The sequence below is a fragment of the Ursus arctos genome, unplaced genomic scaffold (assembly GCF_023065955.2).
Source record: "Ursus arctos isolate Adak ecotype North America unplaced genomic scaffold, UrsArc2.0 scaffold_5, whole genome shotgun sequence".
NCBI classification, from domain to species: domain Eukaryota; kingdom Metazoa; phylum Chordata; class Mammalia; order Carnivora; family Ursidae; genus Ursus; species Ursus arctos.
Window position 1 is genome coordinate 29,884,963 of NW_026623067.1, and position 19,255 is coordinate 29,904,217.

The 19,255-nt window shown below is 39.6% G+C and overlaps 1 protein-coding gene across 11 annotated transcripts in view; it reads left to right on the forward strand.

Moving 5' to 3' along the window:
- Positions 1-1,211: 1,211 nt before the first annotated feature.
- CDC42SE2 (CDC42 small effector 2) overlaps positions 1,212-19,255 on the forward strand; it is a 108,620-nt gene continuing 90,576 nt past the window's right edge. For 6 of the 11 annotated variants that reach the window (XM_044387369.3, XM_057307403.1, XM_026507892.4 and 3 more), the window contains exon 1: positions 1,212-1,319. The gene's annotated coding sequence lies outside the window, so the exon portion shown is untranslated. Of the gene's footprint in view, positions 1,320-15,506; positions 15,634-19,255 lie in introns of all 11 variants that reach the window. The other 5 variants (XM_044387370.3, XM_048220953.2, XM_048220952.2 and 2 more) reach the window with 3 other exon arrangements.

The window sequence follows — 19,255 nt, forward strand, 5'->3', positions numbered from 1 at the left end:
GGGACAGGCAAAACCAAGGGCATCGTAGGTCATAGTAAAGACCTTAGCTTTTACGGACAGTGACATAGGGAGCCACTGGAGCATTTTGGCCAGATGAGACCAGAGCTGATTTTTTTGGTAAGACGGTATGCAGTTTGGTGCTCTGACAAGAGTGAGTTATTGGTGGGCAGAGAGACCATTTAGCAGGACACTGAAGTACGATCCTAGTCAGAGAAGACGGAGGTAATACGCTTCTTGGTCTGATTCTGATTGAGAGTACAACAGTCTTGCCTAACAGCTTGGAGGTGAAGATCAAAGAAGAGAGGGAGCCAAGGACTCCACAAAGTACTTGTTCTGAGCAACTAGCTAGAAGGACCGTGGCTAGGTCTTGAACTGCTTTTTGAGCAAGGGAGAATTAGAAACTTAGGGGAAAAAGAAAACTAATATTGCACTAATATAATCAATCCAGATGAAGGAGACATGTGTTACTACATCATATTCCGAGTGTTGTAGGCCTGAAAACTTAATGTAGGCATTTGGTGGAAGGTTGACTGATGGATGGGCACTCTTAGGTGTTTCTGATTTCTGTGATATATGAAACATACAGCTAAAGACGACTCAGAGATTATAAGACAAGTAATTGCACACTTTTCAAATGTCAAGTGGAACTTCTAGGCCGTGAAAGCCAGTTAGTTATGACAGATTCAACGATTCTGACGTTTACATTAATAAAAAGCGGTGGTCTGATGACTTCAGGGAATCTTTCTCTCCACCTCTTCCAACTGACAAGTGGTGCCAGGGCTCAGCGCCTAGCCTGGCCAGCCTGGGAGCGTCCTCAGCCCCTCTTGGAGCGCAGGCAACGCCCCTCCGCGTGGTCCGGGGAGGGGGCGCGAGCCGCGGTTGCCAGCCGCGGGGCGGAGGGCGAGGAGGGGCTCTCGTGCGCTCCCACCCAGCCCTGATCGCCATCTTCCGGCGAGTCCTTTCCTACGCGGGCTTCAGCCCGGGCTCTCGGCCCTCATCTCGCTTAGGAGGGGGCTTTCCAGCCCGCGCAGCTGCAGGGCGCTGCGCGTTGCGGGGGTCGCGGGCTGAGTCCAACGCCCAGGCGGGGCAAGGGGTGGGGCCGGCGCGGCAGCAGCTGCGCGGCGGCGCAGTCCTCCCGCGGCTCTCCGGGCGCGCGCCGCCTCTCGCTCCGCCCGCGCGCGAGCCTGGGCGGGGAGGGAGGGGCCAGGAAGCGGCGAGCGCGCCGGGGAGCGCAGCTGCGGGCGTGGGGGTGGCAGGAGCCGTGGAGCCGGCACCGAGAGCGGCTGCGGCTGGAGCCGGCGGTCGAGACAAAGGCGACGGTGAGTGCCCCGCCGGCCCGGGTTGCGCGCCGGCCCTCACACCTCGCCCTCGCGGCCTCCTGGGCGGGGGCCCGCAGCCTCGAACCCCCGCCGCCGAGGGCTCGGTGGGGAGCGCGGCCCGGCCCTGCCCCCCGCGCGCTGCGGGCTGTGGGTTGAGCCTGCGGCTCCATTTTCAGGTCTGGGCGAGGTCTTCCTGCGGACCCTGCCTTTGGTGTTTCTTCCATTCCTTTCGAGAAATGGTTACATGCTCAGTTCAAAATTGAGGACAGGCGGGCGGCTGAGGGAGCCAACCGCCAGCCTGATGTAAAATGGAAATGAAAAGACCCCCTCCCCCCAACTTTGCAGGTCTGGGAGTCGGGAGGGGAGGCGCGAAGGGCAGGCGGAGAGGGCCGGGGTCTTCCAGGTGAGAGTTTGGGGGTGGGGCGGGAACCCCTGCCTCCGGAGCCCGGACTCTCGCCTGAGGCGTGAGGCGCGTTCCGCCGGCGGGTCTCGCCGCGCTTCTCTTTGGGCCCCGGAGAGAAAGCCCTGCCTGACCACCTCCTCGGAGGAGCTCGTGTTACTCGTACAGGTTGTCTTTCGTTTGCCGCTTCAGTTGTGATTTTTGGTAACGGGTGTGGTAGGTAGCGGCTCGCTGATGCCGCATTTATCGCCGAAAAGCCCCGATGGGCTGACTTCATGTGTACTTGAACCAACATTGGAATTTCTCTTTAGTTGCTGTTATTTCAAATGATAAACTTTTGTAGGGGAATTTGGTGCTGATGTTCAGTTTACAGAATTGACATTTTGTTTAAAGAGTCTGGCTTATAGTAGGTGCTTAGTAAAGTATTTGAATGAATGAACGAATCTTGAAAACTGATTTCACGGCTAGTAAAATTTAGGTACATAGCCTCTTGACTCAAGAAAGAAAACGTTGGCAAACATGCAGTTTTTGTTCATATGCTTGCTTTTTGTTTTTACCCACCGTATACGTAGTGTTAATCAGTTATCAATGCTAAAAGTTTAGAAAATGTAGTTGAAATGTGGAATTACTCATTTTGAGGAAAAGTTGGTAGACATTTTCTGTTAAAAAAAATAAGTGTTATTTTTTTGTTTTCTTTCGAAAGAACGAGAAATTGAAGAAGAGGTGTTTGGATTATATTTTGTCTTTTGAGACGCCCAAAGTGTATTTCATTACGAATAAATAAGTTTACGTGCTTTTGGCGGGCCATGGTGGCATGGTCTTCAGTTGCTTTTTGAGCCAGAGGTTCTCTAAAGTTAGGGGGAAAAGAAAACTAATGTTGCACTAATTAAACCCTACCGTTTATTCAACCGGTATTCATTAAGCACCCATTATGTACTGGCACCTGTGTTGGTTGCTGAGTTTCTAGAAGCAAACAAAACCCACAATTATCGCTTTAACCTGAGCGTGAAGTTCTTTCCTCATTATTGATGTTGCAAGTAAGGACTGTCTTACCCCCCCCTACTGCCTACTTAAAGGAAAGCTGGCAGGTGGAGTGCAGGAAGTATGGATCCATCACAGCCTATTTAAAGGTTAATAAGTAACTTTGTAGGGCTGAGATTATTGGGTTACATTTTCTTATTGTCAGTTCAGTAAAATCAATCTGCATTTTAAAATGAAGGGAGGAAGAGGTTTAACAAACTATGTTATTTTCTCTCCTTCCATAGTGGATGATTTTGGTACAGTGTATTTATTGAAGAGTAATGTACTTCTGCTTGTTTTCTGTAGATAATCTTTGCTATACAGCATTTTCTATTTTTAAAAATCTCCAAGGAGAAAGAGTGGATTACTTTTCTACAAGAAATGTTTTAAATAAAGCACTTATTTGGAAGTTTTATTTTGACCTTTTAGTCACTTTTTACAGATAAATACAGTATTGACTTGATCATGCTGAAAAGGAAGGACTAGTAATAATTTGTGGCCCCATATTTGGACTTTTCGGGTAGTATTCAACTGTGATGAAACTGCTTACTAAAAGGAGAATGCTGTTTGTAGTATTTATTATGAACATAAGGTTTCATTGCCTGCTTTTGTCTTATATACATAGGATTTTTGTTTTTAAGTGCTTATTTGGCCTCACCAGAAGGCCAAATTGATGTGTTCCAGTGTCTTTGTTTGATCATTACAAAATAATGTAGATTAATAATTTTCTCATAGATGTCATTTCAGTTTAGGTGTTCCCTTTTGACTTAAAACCTTATTAATTATTGAAGATAATATGTACTTTCAGATATAACTTTGAGATTTTTAGGTCGGGTGCTCTCTTTTTGTGGTTGTGCCTGGGAGTAATAGAGAAAGTAATCCCTTAAATTTTAGTGGTAGAGAGTTTGTTTTTTTTTTTTAAATGTACATTCTCATAGAGCTACTTTGACAATATACTGTTGACAGTATGGTGCTGATGAGAAATTTAGTAGTAGGTGATAATAGTAATGTTTAATAAAGTGTAGGCAAGCTATGATATGTTGAATAAAAAATGCTTAGTGTATTGTATTTGGATACAAACTTCATCACCAGATTCGGTGACAGTCAACAGTATTGAGACATAGTAAAAATTTTTCAAGAAATAGGAACTCACGGGATGCCTTGCTGGCTCAGTCAGCGAAGTGTCTGCCCTTGGCTCAGCTTGTGATCCCCTGGGATCCCTGCTCAGCTGGAAGCCTGTTTCTCCCGCTGCCACTCCCCCTGCTTGTGCTCTCTTACTCTCTACCAAATAAATAAATAAAATCTTAAAAAAAGAAATAACCCATGATTAGTTTTTTGTACCTTAAAAAAATACTGTGTTTTCAAAGTATTATTTCTACTTCAAATAGTTTATAATGTTTTGAGTCTAAATCCCACGAACATTCCATTTTATAATTGTTGGAGTATTTGAAATGATGTTGCTTTCTTCCTCAGGGTGTGTGTGTGTGTGTGTGTGTGTGTGTGTGTGTGATAGGATGGGAGTAGGGAGTTTGTTCGTGGTTTGTTTTTTTTTTTTTAAGACCCTTCAGAATGCTTTACAAAGGGTTTCCTTTATCAGATGTAATTAATAAAGTGATTAAGAATGATGCCTGTAAAAAGCATTGCAGCTGTGCTCATTTTTGTATAGATTGTTAGAGAGTATCAATTAGCATTTGTATAAAACATTTCCAAAGTGCTTTGTAAGTAATTTCTCACATTTATTCTCTAGGACAGGTTGCTGTTACATTTTTTATGTCCCAGGTGTCACTTTTTGGAAGTGTTTAGGTTTTCATCTGCTTTAGGATGAGTCTGGGGTACTTTTGTTGATGCTTTTTAAGTTTTTTTCTCACAATTGAAAATGCATATTGGTTCTCATTTGTTAATAGTGTTCTTAATCTCAGTTCTCATGAAATATTTTAACATTTTATTGAAAAATGTTAGTAATGTTTTTGAGAGGAACATTATGGGTTCCCTGTGCATTCTTGAGAAGAACTGAGTGAAATGTGTGCTTATCCTTAATCCAAACTTACTAGTTAGGTGAGGGAATTTATCCTGATTTTTTTCCCATACCATGTGGAAAAACTTGAAATTTAGCTTATTAATAATTAACTTTATGCATCCTGCTACCTCACTTCAAAGCTTAAGAATACTGGAACTTTTCTACAATACAAACAAATAATGAACAGAGCAGATTTAGCTGAAGGAGTTAAGGGAATCCATCCAAAGGGAGTTACTGAACTGAAAGCCAAAAGACTTGGTAATAAGTTGTCTGTATCATGACACCATAAAATACCTGCAAATGTATTTTAGTCAGAAGGGATTACAGTAAAACAAACTCCCTCTTTTTCCTAGAAAGCATTAGATAACTGTATGTTAAATTTATATATCTTTGAAAATGACTAAACGATGAGCACTGATATTTTCATTTTATGTCTTACCCAATTAGAAATTCATGCTAAGATATCTTGTTAAGTCTTTGGATTATTATAAGCATCTTTTAGTAAAACATAAAATCATTTTGTTCATGTAGCTTAATAATATACTTCCACTTTTTGCTTAATAAAACAAAAATGTATTTTTTGTGTATCCAGCATTGTGTATATTTTGCACTTACATATGGTGAAAACCCATGGGTATTTGTGGAACTGGTATGTGCAGTGGATGGGACTTGATAAAGGTTAAGCAGAAAACAACTCTGTCCCTATACCTTCAAACTGTCCCTATAGATTAAGTATTTCCCTGCCTCTGGATGAGCTTTTAGGAAGGTCACATAGCTTTTCTAGTTAGTTTTAGGTAATAAAAATTCTTGTGTTTACTTGTCAGTGATAGTTTAGTCATTAGAAGGTAGAGGCGCCTGGGTGGCTCAGTCGTTGAGCGGCCGCCTTTGGCTCAGGTCATGATCCCAGGGTCCTGGGATTGGAGCCCCGAGTTGGGCTCCCTGCTCAGCGAGAAGCCTGCTTCTCCCTCCTCACTCTCCTCCTGCTTGTGTTCCCTCTCTTACTGTTTCTCTCTCTGTCAAATAAATAAATATAATCTTAAGAAAAAAAAAAAAGGTACAGCTCAGTATAATATTCAGTGTTAAAACTCATACAAAGTCTAGAACTTCTCTTTATGGCTCAGAACTTCTTGAGCATTAGAAGTCTGCTTTGGAGCAAGAGTCCTCATAGGTGTCTTTTATTTTACCAGCTCCCATTTACCTGTCCAGGGTCCAGCTCAGTGGGGAAAGAGAATTGGGGGGAAAGGAATGATTTTAATGTGGCTCCTCCTGTTGTGCTCTGGCATCGGTGCCTTCTGAGTCAGGCAGGTTGTTCAAAGTGGACTTTCTCCAGAAGTGCTGGAAATGGTTTTCATGGGGACTCCACATCTGGAAATCTTCCAGCTATAATTCTCGTGATACAGTTCTTCTATTACTGTCCTTCACTTTCCAGTTTCCCTCATCTGCAGGCTCACTGTGCCCAAGGAGAGGTTTTGCTTTAGTATTTATAGTAGTTCTATAACTTTTTAACCAGACCTGCCCTTTACTAAGATTATTTCATAACAGGCAGTTTCATGCATTCTTCTAGGACCTCAACATTGTACCTTTCCAACTCTTTCTGTTAATTATCCCCACTTAAACAGTACTGGTGTGTCTGAGACCTATAGCAAGTTGCTGGTATCCTGTCCCAAGCCCTCCTTCCTCCACGTCCATGCTTTGAATTCATGGTCTGTCCACGGTTATAAATTTTTAATTTTACTTTTGTACGCCCTCAGTTCTCTGTAGCACTTTACTGTACTCACCTGGCAGTAACTTCACCCCCACCCCCCATCTAGTCTAGCCTATTCATGGCATTTGAGTGTGGGGAAAAAAATACTGATGCTGACCTCGTCTCCCTGTAAATTCGGGAGGGTCCTTCATGCTGCCCACAGTTCTGTAATCTTAAATATTTTATTTTTTTAAGTAATCCCTACACCCAATGTGGCACTCCAAGTCAGGACCCTGAGATCAAGAGTCACACATTCCACCAACTTAAGCCAGGTTGGTGCCCCAGTTCTGTAATCTTAGTACATTTCCCTGGTTGAATCTACTCCCACTCCCCTGAATGACTATTTTACATCTCTCCTTAAAACTCTAGCACCTCTTTGTGTTTTCAGCTGATGACCTTGCTTCCTGTATATTAAAAATGAAAGCAATCAGAAGAAAACCCTTTCATCTCTTTTTTCATCTAATACCCACACTCTCTGCATTTGCTATTGTGCTATGACTTTGTGCTCCATTATCTGCCCTTTGTTCTATCTCCTTCTGCCGTCAAGGACATTGCATTGCCTCAGTATTCATCCCAGGCTCCTACCTGCCAATGAGCTGCGTCATCACTGTTTGCCATTTCTACTTGATCATTCCTATCAGTGTAGAGATAGGCTGAAATATCTCCCATCTTTAAAACAAACACACCACATTTTTCTTCAGCTACCGTTTTCTAAGAGTTATTTGTGGTTACCAGTCCTCCCTATCTCTTTTGGATCCATTACATTCAGGGTGGGGTTTTTTGTTTTTTGTTTTTTTTTTTTTCCTTCCTTTTCACTCTACTCTTGTTGAGCTTACTATGACCTCCTTGGTGATACATTCCCTAGTCAGTTCTCAGTCCTAATCCTTTTGGATGTAGCAGCAGCATTTGACATGGTTGATAATTTTCTTCTCTTTGAAACCTTTTTCCCCTTGGCTTCTCGGACACTACTACTTATTTTTAGTTTCTTTTTCTGGTTCTTTTTTGTAGCCCCAACTTCTAAAAAATAAGGCAGTGTCCCAGAGCTCTATGTTTAAGTCTCTTCTATATTTATATGCAGTCTTTTGTAATCTCATCCTATTCTCTAGCTAGAATTATCACATATTTCAAACTAAAAATGTTATCTTCAGCTTGGAGCTCTTTCCTAACCTCCACACATGTGTACCCAACTGCTGAGTCAACATTTCCTAATTAGACATCCCATATTTCATAAGACTGAACTCTTCATCTTTCTCTCTCCTACCCCAGTGATTGTTCTTATTTCATCTCCTTCATCATATAGGTTTCAACCCCATCTTTCAGTTTTTTGTGGCTGAAACCTTGGAGACATTCTTGATTTCACTTTCTCACACCCCCACATCTAGTTAAAAATAATGTGTCTTGAAAGTATGTCCTGTATACCCTAAAATCTACCATGAGACCACTGCTGACACTCTAAGCAACCATCATCTCTTGCTGATCTTATCTTAGTAGTGTCTTTCCTGGTCTCTTTGCTGCTTCTGCTCTTTTCTGTTCTCAAGACAGTAGCCAGAGTGATTCTTTTGAAATAAAAGTTGAATTATGTTACTTTTATGTTTAAAATCCTTTAGTGGCTTTCTTTAGAGTAAAAGCCAGAATACAACAGGGCCTGCAAGGCCTGCCATCATCTATGCCTCCTGCCTCTTTGATGATATGTCCTGTTACTTTCTCCTTGGTTTATTTCACACCAGGCACATGGATCTCCTTGAACTTTCTTGAACCTGCCAAGCACAAGTTTTGCTTTAGTGTCCTTAGGAAAAGAGCTTTCTTTTGTTCACTGCAGAATATCCAGTATTCACAACAGTGACATGCACATGATGGACATTTACATTTGCTAAATGAGTGACTGCTTATCTTGTTATTCATGTCTTTGAAAACAGCTTTTATGACTGTTTGTATAACCAAATGTATTTTGACTAAAAATGTTTCACTTAAAACCCTGTAGTCCTAAAACAATTAAGTAGAAACATATAGATACAAGGAGAAAAAGTACAAATCAATTTTTGTGTATGGAAAGTGAAAATACATGGGAAAATGGCTACGTGCTGAGGAGGTAGGAAAGGAACAGAGAGGTAAGGTAAACGGAATAAAAAGAAAAGCCTGATTTGGAAGTAGGGTGAGAAAACTTAAACTATTTTTGGCTTGCTCCATACTTATTTTGGGCTTTTCTTGAATTCTGAGTGTTAGTGATTTACATGGACTTAGGCTCTTGAAGTTGGGCTATATTACACCTCTCTTTTATCAGGGATATTTGTTCAAGTGAGATTGGGAGCCAAAACTTGGTTGGTTTTCTGTTGCCACACTCCGTTTGATAAAGTAAGTTGCTGTTACCAAGAAAGTGCTTTATCTGACGATATTCTTAGCATTTCTTATTTTTTTTGTAGAGAGCTCAAACAGAGGTGTCATAGTTTTAGAGAGAGATTTTCAGTGTACACAAATTATTAGTATGCTTCCTTCTCTCAGTATTGCACTACCTTTTTACCGCCCCCTCGGAAAAGGCGGGGCTTATAAGTAGTTTTATTGTAGTTCTGTGGCTAGCTACATTGATGTGCACAATTTTATTGAGTAATATTTATAAGCATATTTGTGCTCATAAATGAAAAATACTTGAATGTGTATAAATGCATTTTTAAAACTGTAATTTAAGTAAATATTTAGGAAATAGGATTGCAGGGGAAATTAATGATAATGCAAACTTTCAGTATTTCATTATGCTGATACAAGATTTTTTAAACACTTTTAAAAATTAATTACTTTGGGGGATTTTTTTTAAGCAATCTCTACACCGAACTTGGGGCTCAAATCCACAACCCCAAGACGAAGAGTCACACGCTCCACCGACTGAGCCAGCCAGGTGCCCCTAAAATTTATTTATTTTTAAACTCTTTTTTTCTGAGTTATAAGTCTCATTTCCTGTTGATTAAAAAAAAAAAAAAATCTTTTAGGGGCACCTGGGTGGCTCAGTCGGTCAAGTGTCTGCCTTTGGCTTGGGTCATGATCCCGGGGTTCTGGGCAGTACTACGCACTTGCTCCATTGCTCTCAAAATAGATAAACTCTTTAAAAAAAAAAAAAACCTTAAATTGTTAAAAGAGGTGGCTGAGAAGTTAATAATTTTTTTTTTAAACATTTTATTTATTTATTTGACAGAGATAGAGACAGCCAGCGAGAGAGGGAACACAAGCAGGGGGAGTGGGAGAGGAAGAAGCAGGCTCATAGCGGAGGAGCCTGATGTGGGGCTCGATCCCAGAACGCCGGGATTGCGCCCTGAGCCGAAGGCAGACGCTTAACGACTGAGCCACCCAGGCGCCCCTAATGAATAATTTTTTATGTATTAAGCATAAATTATTCTCCATAAACATCTAAACATTTCCCTATTTTTATGTAATATGCAATAATTTGTCTTGATTGACTTATGGACTTTTATGAGGCCATAATGAGGACTTAATTTTCATGGCCTTAAAGGTATGGGTGTGTATGTGTTGGTATGTATCGTTCTTGTAATATTCAGATGTAATAAAACTTGCATATGCTTGATATTTTACTTTAACTCCTAAGCAATAGTATCTGTAAATCAGTTTGGTATATTTTTCTTTAATATTAAATAGGAAATTAAAATATAAAATTTTTCATATTAAAATGTGATATAGTTTTTATTTATTTTTATTTTTTATTTTTATTTTTTAAAGATTTTACTTATTTATTTGACAGAGAGAGAGACAGCCAGCGAGAGAGGGAACACAAGCAGGGGGAGTGGGAGAGGAAGAAGCAGGCTCATAGCAGAGGAGCCTGATGTGGGGCTCAATCCCATAACGCCGGGGTCATGCCCTGAGCCGAAGGCAGACACCCAACTGCTGTGCCACCCAGGTGCCCCTAAAATGTGATATAGTTTTTAAAGTTTATTTACATATCTTGTAAAATCATTTTGGATGACGTACTAACAAGTGTTTGCCTACCGGTTTGAATTAATTGTTCTATTTTGTAGGGTAATTATATAATCTTCATTAGAATTGATATTGGCCTGTCTGAATTCATATGTTACCATTTCACATATGAAATACCCATCTTGGATTAACAAGATCCTTATTTCTGGGGCATCTGGATGGCTCAGTCGGTTAAGTACACTTCTCTTGATTTCGACCGAGGTCATGATCTCTGGGTGATGAGATCGAGCCCTGCATCCAGCTTTGCACTGGGCAGTGGGCTTTGTGCTGGGCATGGCGTCTGCTTAAGATTCTCTCCCCTTTCTCCCTCTGACCCTCTCCGCCCCCACCCCGCCTTGCATGCGCTTGTTTTCTTTCCCTCTCTCTCTAAAAAAAAAAAAAAAAATTTAAATCCTTATTTCTGACCTGATAAGTAGTCAAACCTCTAAATTTATTTCAGGTATATTCATAGTTTGAGGCCTACTATGGCCTGTTTGAACTTCATAATACTCTAGGTGGATTGGGAAAAGTGAATATAAGTAATAGGCTGTGAACCAGGTCTCTTAAGAGGTTGTTAAAGTATGCATTCATTTGTTCATTTAACATATTTATCAAACTACTTTTCCCAGTCTACTCAAAATAAAATACAAACTACTTCCCCAGAAAATACAAACTCACTCACATTCTGTAATATGGACCTGACAGCCTCTCAGAGCGTCTCACCTTTGCTCACTGCCTTTAGCCAGAAATTAATTTCTCAAACAGGCCTTGCTTGTTCTTGTGTTAGAGTTTTCATACTAGCTGTTTCCTCCGTTTGAAATGATGGTTCCCAGATCTTTGCAAGGCTGGCTTCTTATCTTTAAGATCTCAGCTTAAATATCACCTCATTTCCTCACCACTCAGTTTAAAATAGCACCCTCCCATCACTGTTACACTTTCTTTATAGCATTTGTCAGACCTTAAAGTAATATGTTCTTAATTTTTTTAAGTGTGTCCTAAAATAGATCATAAGCTTCATGAGAGCAAGAAGCTCCTTTTCTTATTCCTGCTGTCACAGTGCTTAGAACACTACATGACACTAGATAGGCATTTAGTAAAAAAGTGTTGAATGAATAAAATAAGATAGTAATCTCATGTATTCTTTATTGTGAATGAATTTTTGGGTACTGCTGTCTTAAAGTGTCAAAAATGTATTCCTTCTAACCTAGGGAAGTAAGAAATGGGATTATTCAGGCAAAATCCTGATTTAAGGAAAGCATGAAACTGCACTCATGATCCTTAGATGAGAGTATTGGGTAGAACTAGTGTGTTGGAGCTGGTGAGCTGATCTCGTGCATCTTTCCACCTCTATGTTCAGTGACATCATGTTGGCAGCTCGAGACTGCTATGGTAGGACTATTTACGACATAGGAATCTGCAAAAGCTATAAATCAGGGCCTTTTTTTCAGAGAGGTAGTTGTTAAATATTTATCAGCAGACCGCTGGGTGGAACCATATGAAATTGCTGTTTTTATGGATAAAAAATGCTTGACTATTGACAAGCATTAGTTAATTTTTTTTTTTTTTTTAAGATTTTATTTGTTTATTTGACAGAGAGAGAGACAGCCGGCGAGAGAGGGAACACATCAGGGGGAGTGGGAGAGGAAGAAGCAGGCTCCCAGCAGAAGAGCCTGATGTGGGACTGGATCCGAGGACTCTGGGATCACGCCCTAAGCCTAAGGCAGACGCTTAAGGACTGAGCCACCCAGGCGCCCCAGCGTTAGTTAGTTTGGTTTAAAAATAATTTCTTTATTGTCATCTGTGAAGTCGGTTCAGTCAGTGACTTACCTCAGTGCTGTACCTTTTTTTCCAAAGTTACATTCCCTTCTGATATGATGACTTATAGATTCTTTTATTGTGTAAAAACTGGTTATTTGTATATTAATTGCTTAACTGTACACCTTATTTTGACTAGTTCATTCCAAAGCAGTCATAAAAGATCTTGAGATGCCTTTGTAGGTGTTTTTGGTTTTGCTACTGAGTTGCTACGTCCATTGTAAGGTGTTCTTCTCCTGGTGAAGAAAGAAGAGCCGATTCAGTTTGAGCATAAATTATTAGATAACTTTTATTTTAAAATTTGCTTTTCGGAGTGATTTACATAAATATACCTGAGTTTTTTGTGGGTTTTTTTTTCTGGCTTTTTTGTTTTTTTTTTCTTTTGCCCATTATCCTTTAAGTGCTTACCTCTGTCTCTGATCATTTACTTCCTGCTCCTCTCATTTTTTCTATGAGTCTGTATCTCTTAATGAAATTATGTGGTCTTTCTCAGGTTTAATAGTTTTTGTCTCTTGTCTCTTCTTTGGTCACCTGGACATTCCATGCCATTTTCCATCCTTATTCCACCACCCCCCCCCACCATTCTATAAAGAGACAGATTATTTTCCTATAGGCACGTGAGGAAATTTATTTAAATTTTTCCTGAGGAAATTAATTTAAAAAATGAACTTTGTTGATTTACTGACAGTTCTTGAGTGACATTTGCATTATGTTAACTCTAAATAAGTGGATTTGAATTGGTACTATTGAATTAAAATACGGCACCTATATTTCTTATCCTTTAACTCAAGTTGTTCTCTTATTCACAAGCATTTAAAGAACTTGCGTTTGATGCAGAGAATCAGAGTACATGTATAAGCTAAGGAAGAACACACCCATAATTCTACCATCCTAAGACGACCACCGGTAATGTTTTGTTGAATGTCCTTCCAGGCAAATTGATGAATAAGTGTTTTTGTATTGTTTTGTTTTTACCAAAATAAGATCTTAGTACACAATTTAGCAAATACTGTGATCATAAAAGCATTACTTTTATTACTTTAGTTTGAAAGAATCTCATTGGAAAGCGAAAATTTTGTTTGACAGTGGGTAAAGCTGTAAGTAAAGTTGTGATTTAAAACTATGGTGTTTATGGAGAGTAGAATTGTGGTAAGTCACCTCGACTCAAAAATTACTTCAGCAGTAATTTTTTCTTAAGAGCTCTTTTACCATTGCACAATAGCGTGATTGTGTTATACCAGCTAAAGAAAACAGTACATGATTCTGTGTACAGTAGACTTATTTTAATAATAGCCCTAGGGTAAAGTAAGGGACTGTAGATAAGTTCATATTTTTTGGTCTGCCCAAATCCAATGGATGCCTTAATATTAAAATAATTTTAGAAGAAAAATGTGTTTTTTTTAAAAGCTTTTATCTGGTTTGTGACCATTTCATTATATATTTGCTGCCCTTTTTAATATGTCAGAATGAGTGAGGGAGTTCTTGGAAAAAGAGTTTTAGTTTCTTATATTAATGTTTGAGTTGATTTCTGTTTCATGTATATACAGATCCTTGTGGAAGAATCCCTTTTATATATTGGTATATTCCATGCTTTGTGAATCAGTCTCCCTAATCTTATCAAGTAGCTGTTTGGGATGAAAAGTAGAGTTTTTTAAAGCTAATGAAGAGTCCTTTAAGGGTCGTATAATTTAAATGACTTTTCCTTTATTTCAGCTATGTTCATTACCTATGGTAGAGTAGAAAGTTGGTTTTCACCTTGTTTTTATTGTTTTTTACCTTATCTTTTTCTGTATTGTATTACTGCTTCCTCACAAGCTCCTGTACTCTATCTCTTCTTAAGTAGTTGAAGGAGTCATTTCTCTTAACATAGTGCTACTTCCTGGACGGTGCATATAATCCTGAAAACGTGCCTCGTGGTAAGAAGAATAAAAGGCATTATAGTTGATGTGGCCTTTTCTACTGAGAAATGATGCATTTTTGCGTGAAGGCAAGATAGGCAGTTCCTAAAAAAATGTTTTTCAGTGAGTGATCACATGTTTTTAAATGTTGGAAGGTTCAGTGAGTATTGGTATTAATTCAAGAAAAGTGTTTAGAATTATTCTGTACATTTTGCTGTTTAAGAAATAGGTAATTTTTAAACTTCGATTTCGCAGCGAATATTTAGCGTTTTTGTATTTTTTGTGTGTGAATAAAGACCTTTTTTTTTTTAAAAAAAAAATGATACATACAAAGCTCAGAAATTAGTCACATAATAAATGGCAGACCTAGTGTTCAAAATGCCTGATTTTCAGCGTGATCGACTTGGGAAGTATTGTTAAGTGGCAGAAAGAATAGGGACTTTGGAATTAGGGACACCTTAGTTTGATCCATAACTTTGCCACATATTTGCTGTGTGACCGAGGCCTCCATCTTGGTGATTTTAATTTTTTCTCTATCAAGTGAGGGTAATAGGTTTGGGAGGATTAAATGAGGTACACCTTAAGTACTTGGCTCGTAGAAAGTGTTAATAAATAGTTCATTTCCTTTTTGCTATTCCATATTATTTTAAAACATCTCCAGAGTCAGTTGGACATTTTACTTAAAGTGAATTGCAGTCAGGAAACTGGAAATTCATGTAACCCAGGTGGACTCATATTGTACTGTCCTTTTATTCTGCCTGTTTTAGAAGAGTGGTTCTTGAGACTGTTTTAAAAAGTATTTTGACTTCGAGGAAAGTTTTGAAGTTAAAAGCTGAAGTAGAACAGAGTGAAGCTGAGTTCATTATTACTGACAGAAGGGTAAGAAAGTAATCTCTGGGTTTATAGTGTAACAGTTGTGTGCATAAAGATGTCTGTTTATTTATTTTACTTTTAAATCTCTACACCCAATACGGGGCTCGAACTCTGAGATCAAGAGTCACGTGGTTTTCCAGCTGAGCCAGCCAGGAGCCCCAGAGATGTCTATTTTAAAGGCTAAGAATTTACCCTTTGCAGAAGAAAAAAGTGACCAAAATTTGGAAAAACGTGTTCAACTTTAATAAGTTTCTCTTCCCAGATTTAGGATTTAAGAAATGGTGCCAGTTCACCTGAGTACAGTGACATAGGTACTAAATTTATTGCTGAAGGGAGTATAAATCTGTAGAACCCTCTTTTTTTCAAAAGCATTTTGGCATATATCAAAGACTGGTATTTTTGTCTCTGAGGCTCTATCCTAAGGAAATAATCCTCACTCTTGTTCTTTTTTTTTTTTTTTTAGCCCTGTGGCAGCCTTATCGAGATAATACATGTGATACTGTGAGTTACAATAAGAAATCTATTTAGTCTTCCCTCTTCTTGGTGCAGAGCTCCTAAAACCCTTGGAATTTCATGAGAGAGCCATAAAGGTGTCTTTTGTTATGTTAATGAGGTGACTTTTGGGAGGCACAGAAAGATGGCCACTGGTTGCCAGGGGAACCAGCCCTGCGATTAGAGGGTTGGAACTTTAAGTCCCACCTCTCTGACCTGGAGAGGGGCCAGGGGCGGGAGGTTGAATTGCCAGTGACGAATGATTTAATCAATCATGACTGTAAGGAAGCCTCCATAAAAATCCAAAGGATGGGATAGTATAACTTCCTGGTTGTCAACACACAGAGGTGCTGGGGAGTGGCGTGCTCAGAGAGCAAGGAAGCTACGGACCCTTTTCCTTTCCCTGTGTATCTCTTCCATTTGGCTGTTCCTGAATTATATCCTTTCATAACAAACTGGCAATCTGATGACAGAAATGTTTCTCAGACTTCTGTAAACTGCTCTAGCATATTAATCAGACCTGAGGAGAGGGTCATGGGAACTTTAGAAGCACAGGTGACAGTCTGGACTTAGGATTGGCCTCTGAAGGGCCTTGCAGTCTTGTAGGCCTGAGCCCTTAGCCTGCCTTGGAATCTGGCGCTGTCTCTAGGATTGAATTGAATTACAGGACACCCAGGTGGTGGTGGAGAATTGGTTGGTGTTGGTGTGTTCTGCACCTCAGGATTGGTGTCAGGATTGTTATTCACATATCGTAATCCACCTTTTAAAGTATATGTTAGTGTTGTGCAACCATCGGTACCGTCTAATTTTAGAATATTTTCATCACCCCCAAAAGCAGTCATTCCCCATTCCTGCATTTCCCCCAGCTCTTCGCAATCACTAATCTGTTCTGTCTCTCTGGATTTGTCTCCTTTGGACATTTTATATAAATGGGATCATACAGTGTGTGTTTTTTTGTGAGTGGCTTTTTCCACTTAGCATAACGTTTGAAGGTTCATCTGTGTTATAGCATGTATCAGCACTCGATTTCTCTTGAGGATGAACGTTACTCAGTTGTATGGATATACCACATTTCATTTATCCATTCATCAGTTAATGGGTATTTGGGTTTATACATTTTGGCTATTATGAATAATACTGTTATGAATATTCATATGCAACTTTTTGTGTGGATATATGTTGTATTTTATTTTTTAAAAGATTTGTAAGAGAGAAGTGCAAGCAGGGGGGTGGGCCAGAGGGGGAGAGAGAAAAAGAGAAGCAGACTCTCCATTGTGTATTACTGATTAATTTTTTCAGGCAAGATCATTCAGTGTTGGAATATTACTATTGTATGTTGCCCTAACAATTAAAGTCATTTTGGACTACTAAGAGAATCACTTTATGCTACATTTGAAAGACTAAAAAAGCCGGCTATCAACTCTGAAATGTGCTTTTATGGAAGTTAGTATCGCTTGAGCAGAAGGGACAGAGAGAGAGAATGTCAAGCAGACTCCCCGCTGAGCACAGAGCCAGTCCCTGGGCAGGATCTCATAACCCTTGAGATGCTACCTGTGCTGAAATCAAGAGTCAGGCGCTTAACTGACTGAGCCGCCCAGGCACCCTGACAGTGTATTTTAAACTTAACCATGGTCTATCTGTGAGAGTTCTTTGCAAGATACAAAGAGTACTCTAGGATTTTCAGGTAAAAATATATTACACAGGGAATTTGATACTTAAAAAAGTCATTGGATGATTTGGAAGAGTTGGAGTCAGAGCACCATCACTGGACTAAATGTTAAAGGACATAAGGCCGTAGCTGAAGGATCAGGAAGGGAAGCCTGGGGACCCATCATAGGAATGCCGAATATGTGATGTGACTGCTTCTTGCTTGCATCTGGTGACTAAAGTTGCTGTAATTGCTTCTAGTCATATTGATTTCGTTGTGTCATTGCTTACCACTTAAATCAGCGATGGAAGGATAGCTTCATAATTTTCTTTCCTTCTCTTTTGCTTTCCAAGTTTCAGAAGAGGCCTTCTTACTGGAAGAACCTGATTTACATGCTGAATGCAAACTATAACTTGAAGTCTGGAAAATATAGTGTACTGGTTTTATTTTGTTTTAGCTTTCCTGCACTTGAGATATAGGAAGGCATATAAAAGGAGTGAAAGAAAGAATGAATGCCAAGTGCTACTTGAGTAACCTATCTAACGTTCACCAGAAGCCTTCATATATTTTGGTGATAAGGCTGTATTTCTTTACATGCAGTGTATTTTGAAGATGGTAAGATTAAAAAAATCCACCTTAGACTTGATTTGTTCAGGAAATTTTCTTTTCCTGTAACGTGAGCCCTTACTCTTATGTTATGTCTACTGTAATATTTCCATTTGGGAATAAACTCTAACTAGTGTTCTTAGAAAGTTCTTTTATGCTGTGTTTACCTCTGGGTTGAATAGGTGAAATATTTTCGAAGAGTAAAACTAAAATATTATGTTTTTCTGGGTGCCTTGGTAGTTCGACTTTTGATTTCAACTCAGGTCATGATCTTGAGGTCATCAGATTGACCCCTGACTCAGGCTCTGAGCTCATCGGGGAGTCTGCTTGAAGTTCTCTCCCTCCCTCTCCCATTGTCCCTCCCCCTACTCACACTCTCTGTCACCTTCTCTTTCTAAAATAAATAAATCTTAAAAAAAAATCTTAAGTTTTTCCCTTATTCCTGGTTTTTTCACAGGATTGAATTAATATGTAATTTATTATTTTTAAGGATTTTATTTATTTGAGAGAGTCTGAGAGAGAGACCTCACACAGAAGCAGGAGGAGGGGCAGGCAGAGGGCGAAGCAGGCTCCCTGCTGAGCAGGGACCAGATGTGGGGCTGGGTCCTAGGACCCTGGGATCCTGACCTGAGCCAAAAACAAGAGTTGGGCCCTCAAGTGACAGAGCCACCCAGGTGCTCCCTAAGTCTGCTTTAGAGATGCCTATTGACTGCTTGCAAGGAGCATGGAATTAGGTTTTGGTATAAGCATTTTTGGGCACTGAAATTGAAGGGCTGGTCCCCAGTGTTTCCTCCCATCTATTCTAATTTGATTATTTTTAAAGAACTGATAGTATTCTGTTGCTGTTCTAGTTAGGTCTAGAGGGCTGTTTTTGTTCTGTGTCTGCAAGTTAATGTTCTCTTTGAACTTTCTTGTATATGTACCCTTTAAAACTTTTTTGAAAAACTTTGTACTTCTTCATAAATTTTAAAACTGATGTTAAAACCTTAAGTTTACGAAATTACCAAAGATGTAATTTCTGGAATATTGTATGTTGTCTATGTTTTTAAAGAGTATGTTGCCAAACACCTTGACCCTGTTTGTTCTGCTTATTTATTGGAAAGAACTGCTGTAAAATTTGTCGATCCTCGCTGTCAAACAAGCGAGGCTGTGTATGTTTTCTTGTCTAAAGTGGCCTGATGTTTGCGATGCTAATAGAAATAGCAACACCTGTGCTGAACAACCTCTGGACAAGTATTTTCAGTACCAAATTCTAACATAGATTGATAGGCAAGGAGTCTTGCCATGAATTTCCTTGAATATTTCTTGCTTTGCTTAAATGAGACTTCGTCTCTGCCAGTTATGCCTTCGGTGCATTGGAGACTTCTTGAAAGTCAGTACCATATTAAGGTTTGAGATGATAAGTATGGCTTTCTTCTACAGCTTGGACGAGTTACTGTGAAAGGGAAAGTGGAGAAAGAATGAAT